Raw genomic sequence first — 6,019 nt, 5'->3', positions numbered from 1 at the left:
AACAGGTGACATTTATTGGGTTCTGTGCCAAGTGCTATACTCGGATTTCACCTAATGGCCATACCACCTCTGAGGTCAGCATTATTGCCCCATTTTACAAATGAGAAAACCATGGTTTAGGATAGTTTATTTTTTTAAGGATTTTTTTTTTAAGATTTTATTTATTTATTGGACAGAGAGAGAGATCACAAGTAGGCAGAGAAACAGCCGGAGAGAGAGGAGGAACCGGGCTCCCCCCTAAGCAGAGAGCCCGATGTGGGGCTCAATCCCAGCACCCTGGGATCATGACCAGAGCTGAAGGCAGAGGCTTAACCCACTGAGCCACCCAGGCGCCCCTTTTTTAAAGATTTTATTTATTTATTTGACAGGCAGAGATCACAAGCAGGCAGAGAGAGAGGAGGAAGCAGGCTCCCTGCCAAGCAGAGAGCCTGATGCGGGGCTTGATCCCAGGACCCTGAGATCATGACCTGAGCTGAAGGCAGAGGATTTAACTACTGAGCCACTCAGGCACCCCTATGGTTTAGGATAGTTAAGTAATGTACCTCGGATTATGAAGTGAGCAGGGAGTTTGAGTTAAAATCAGTATTTCAATAACAGCACCTCTTTATTTCTTCTCTGTTCATTTGAAAGTTACACTCTCTTAATTTTTCAATTATCACCTTCTGGAATTCTGATTCGACAGCCTCCATGTTTTTTCCTGTCTTCATCTTATCTGTTCTTTGCTTCTCGTAGAGCTAGGTGATTCTTTTTTTTTTTTTTTAAGATTTTTTTTTTAAGATTTTTATTTATTTGTCAAAGAGAGCGAGCACAGGCAGACAGAATGGCAGGCAGAGGCAGAGGGAGAAGCAGGCTCCCTGCCAAGCAAGGAGCCCTATGTGGGACTCGATCCCAGGACACTGGGATCATGACCTGAGCCGAAGGCAGCCACTTAACCAACTGAGCCACCCAGGCGTCCCAAGGTGATTCTTTTTTTTTTTTTTTTTTGTTTTTTCTTTTCTCCCCCCACCCCTACCCCGTAACACTTTATTTTTTTAGGGCAATTTTCCTTTTTTTTTTTTTTAAGATTTTACTTACTTATTTGAGAGACACAGCAACAGAGATAGCAAGAGAGACCACGAGCAGAGAGAAGGAGAAGCAGACTCCCCAGTAGGCAGAGAGCCCTTCCCCACTGGGGTCTCAATCCTACGACCCTGAGATCATGACCTGAGCCCAAGGCAAATGCTTAACTGACTGAGCCACTCAGGTGCCCCTTTTCAGAGCAATTTATGTTCACAGCAAAATTGAGAGGAGGGTAGAGCAATTTCCTGTATACTCTTGGCCCCCTCACATATATAGACCTGCCACCCCCATCTTCCATGTCCGCCACCAGAGCGGCACATTTGTTGCCGTTGTTGAACCTACCCAGACACACTATAGTCACCCACAGTCCACAGTTTACATCAGGTTTCACTCTTGGTGCTGTGCATTCAATGGCTTTCAACAAATACACCATGGCATGGGTCCATCGTTATGGTGTTAGGAGTATTTTTACTGCCCTAAAAACTGTCCATACTTTGCCTTTTCATCTCTTCCTACCTGCTAATCCCTGAGAATTAATCTTACTGTCTTCATAGTTTTGCCTTTTCCGGAATGTCATATGCCTAAAACTATATTGTTTGTAGCTTTTTTACATTGATGATCATTTCTTCAGATCTGTGTTTTAGTTCATTATTGTCTTTTTTTTCATTTATTGTCTCTTAAGATGGGTCTAATCTGCTGTTGAATCAGTTTACAATTTTTTCTATCTAAACGTTACTGAATTTTGTATTTCTAGATATTTAATTCAAATTTGCCTGGTCAGTTTTCAGTTTCTTGTTCCTTTATCCCTTCATCCCACTTCTCAGCCTATTTGGTATTTCTTTAAGTTTAAACATATATTCATCATCTGATGATTCTAATATCTGTAGGTTTTTTGAATCTGGTTCACTATTTGTTTCTTCAGATTCACACTCTTGGTCGCTTGTGATTTTAGTGGTTTTTGGCTGTCTGAACATGGATTTTGGATTTTTTTCTGTGGGAATTTTTTTTTAAAGATTTTATTTATTTATTTGACAGAGATCACAAGTAGGCAGAGAGGCAGGCAGAGAGAGAGAGGAGGAAGCAGGCTCCTCGCTGAGCAGAGAGCCCGATGTGGGGCTCGATCCCAGGACCCTGGGATCATGACCTGAGCTGAAGGCAGAGGCTTTAACCACTGAGCCACCCAAGTGCCCCTCTGTGGGAATTTTTTTGAGAACGCTGTTTAAATTGGGTTATTCCAGGAAAAAAAAATAAAAGTAAATAAATTGGGTTATGAGTATATTGGCATTTGCTTTTGCCTTGCATCTGGGGCCAACTTCACTACCTTCCTGGTACCACTTAAAATACATTTGGTCTTTGGGTTTTTCAGGTAAACTCTTAGGGCCTTTGGCATGATTTTGGTCTAATCTTCTACCCTGTTTGGGCCCTGAGCAATTGCCCTTGAAAGTGCCCGCTTCAAGTCTCTTGGTATTGCTGGTTTTCCCAGGTGACTGCGCTGCCTGTCTGGCACTTTGCCCATCTTGATTTGCACTGGCTCCTGCAGGTCCACGATTTCCTTATCTGCAATTTAGAAATCCAGAAAGCTTTTTAAAAATATTTTATTTATTTATTTTTAAAAAATATATGTTTTAAAAATGTTACTTTTAAAAAAATATTTTATTTATTTTTTTAAAATATTTTATTTTTTAAAAATATATGTTTTTAAAATGTTACTTTTTAAAAAATATTTTATTTATTTATTTCATAGAGATCACAAGTAGTCAGAGAGGCAGTCAGGGAGAGAGAGGAGGAAGCAGGCAGGCTCTGCTCTGCAGAGAGCCTGACGTGGGGCATGATTCCAGGACCCTGGGATCACAACTTGAGCCGAAGGCAGAGGCTTTAACCCACTGAGCCACCTAGGCGCCCCTTACACGTTATTTTTTAAATGAAAAAACTTGACCTGAACTGGTGTGAACTAACTGCAGAAATGTGAATGTTTGATTATGTGATGTTGTCCCTCATATTGGTAAGAATATTAACATATATATATGTATATATATATATATAGATGCCTAGTGCATTCCCTCTGTAAAAACAAACAAAACCCAGATTCTGAATTCTGAACTATTATTGTTTCCCTTACTTTACCACAAACTCTGATACACTTTTTAAGTGCATCAAAAAAGGTCTTGGGAGAATTCGGTATTGAGAAGAATTTCTTTGAACATTTAGTCTGGCCTGTTTCTGGAAATGGAAGTCTGTTTCTGTCACTGTAATACAGTTTATTGTTTTTGGAAGCTTTTTGTTTTGGTGATAGTTTATTTCAATAAAAAATAGAAATAGTGGAATCATTAAAGGAGTACTAGTTGTTTTACTTTTAAAATTTTTATGCAGTAGATTTGACCTTTTTTGATGTATACTTGCATGAATTTGAACACTTGCATAGATTCCTGTAACTGCCATCACAGTCAGCATAAGAACAATTCTCTGACCTTTATAGTTAAATACTCCTCTATCCCAGGACTTGGCAACCACTGATCTATTATTCTCTGACTCTGTAGTTTTGCCTTTTCTGGAATGCCATACAAGTGAATTTATCTATGTAGTCACTGAGACTGACTTCTTTCGGTCAGTGTGATGGTTTGATATTTATCATATTATGTCAACAGTTTGTTGCATTTAATTGCTAAGTTATATTCCATTGTATGGATGTACCATCCATTCACCTGCTGAGTGACATTTGGATTGTTTCCACCTGTTGGTGATTATGAATAAAGCTGCTCTAAAGGCACCTGGGTGGCTCAGTCATTAAGTGTCTGCCTTGGTCTCAGGTCATGATCCCAGGGTCTTGGAATTGAGACGGAAATCTGGTTCCCGGCTTGGCTGGAAGCCTGTTTCTCCCTTTCCCACTCCTTCTGCTTGTGTGTTCCCTCTCTCTCTGTGTCTCTCTCTGTCAAATAAATAAATAAAATCTATAAAAAGCTGCTATAAACATTTGTGTACAGGTTTTTGTGTGGACAAAATTTTGTTCTCTATGGTCAATACCTACTAATAGGTTTGCTGGACTAGGTAGTGTGTGTTGAAAATGTTAAGAAACTGTCAGATTGTTTTGTAGATTGGATGTACCATTTTACGTTTTCACCAGGAATCTATGCAAGTTTTAAAATTCGTACAAGTATACATCAAAAAAGGTCAAATCTACTGCATCAAAATTTTAAAAGTAAAACAACTAGTACTCCTTTAATGATTCCACTATTTCTATTTTTTTAAAATTTTATTTATTTATTTGACAGAGAGAGATCACAGTAGGCAGAGGCAGGCAGAGAGAGGGGAAGGGAAGCAGGCCCCCTGCTGAGCAGAGAGCCCGATGCGGGACTCGATCCCAGGACCCTGAGATCATGACCTGAGCCGAAGGCAGCGGCTTAAACCACTGAGCCACCCAGGCGCCCACTATTTCTATTTTTTATTGAAATAAACTATCACCAAAACAAAAAGCTTCCAAAAACAATAAACTGTATTACAGTGACAGCAACAGACTTCCATAGGCCCACACTTTATTGGATTGTTTGTTTTATTATTGAATTTTGAGAGTTCTTTTTGCGTTCTGGGTATAAAACCTTTATTGGTTATGTGATTTGTAAATGTTTTCTCCTAGTTTATAGCTTGGCTTTTCATTCTCTTAATAGTGTCTTTCACAAAACAAAGGACTTTTTTGATTAAGTCTAACTTACCTGCTTTTTTCTTTTCTTTTTGTTTTCTTTTTTCTTTGGAATTGAATCCTAAGAACTTTTTGCCCAATTTAAGTTCATGAAGATTTTCTCCTTTGTGTTCTTCTAAAAGTATTATGGTTTTGTACTTCGTATTTAGATGTATGGTCTGTTTTGAGTTACTATTGTATAAGATGTAAGGGTTAGGTCAAGTTTTTTTGTATTGGGGTGTGTGTGTGTGTGTGTGTGTGTATTTTTTTTCTTTTTCTTTCTTTCTTTCTTTTTTTTTTTTTTTTTGGTGTATGGATACCCAGTTGTTGCAACACCACTAATTGAAAAGAACTCTTACTCCATTGAGTTCCGTTTGTACCTGCACCATATTCTGTTTAAGGACTTGTTCTGTTCCATTGATATATGTGTTTATTCCTTAACTAATACCCACTGTCTTTGATTCCTGTAGCTTTACAGTAAATCTTTAAATCGGTTGGTATGACTCCTCCAAGTTTGTTCTTTTTCTAAATTGTTTTGTCTGTTCTGGTTTTTCTTCTTCTTCCTTTTTTTTTTTAAGTGTAATCTTACTTATATCTACAAGGAAATCCTGCTGGAATTTTTATTGAATTGCGTTCAATCCATAGGTCAGTTTGGGAAGAATTTATATCTTAACTGTATCAGGTCTTAAAATCCATGGACATGGTATGTCTTTATTTTCTTAAGTCTTTGACTTCTTTAGCATTGTGTAGGTTTCAGCATACAGATCCTTCATATGTTTTATTAAATTTATATCCAAATATTTCTTATTGGTGCTCTTGTGAGTGATATTTTAAAAAATTTTTGTTACTAATTTGACATCACCAGTATTTACAAATATGATTGATTTTTATATATTAACTTTCTATTCTGTGACCTTATGAACTCAGTTATTTTAGCAGCTTTTCTGTAGAATGCTTGAAATTTTCTATGTTGACATTGATGTTGTTTGTGGCTAGAATAGTGTTATTTCTTCATTTCCGATCTTTTTTTTTCCCCCTTGCCATACTGCACTGGCTAGGACTTTTTGTAAGTGGTGAGAATGAATATTCTTGTCTTCTTGATCTTGAAGGGAAAGCATTCAGTCTTTCACTTACTTTAAGTATGAGGTTAGCCATGTGTTTTTTTTGGTCAGTGCCCTTAATCAGATTGATGAAGTTTGCTCCTCTTACTGGCTTCCTGAGAGTTGTTTGAATCATGAATGATGTTGCAGTTTGTTATGTTTTTTGTGTGTTTGATATGACCTTATG

This window comes from Neovison vison, unplaced genomic scaffold, assembly GCF_020171115.1.
Source record: "Neovison vison isolate M4711 unplaced genomic scaffold, ASM_NN_V1 Scaffold_130, whole genome shotgun sequence".
Classification (NCBI taxonomy): Eukaryota; Metazoa; Chordata; class Mammalia; order Carnivora; family Mustelidae; genus Neogale; species Neogale vison.
Note: the sequence above shows the minus strand (reverse complement) of the source record.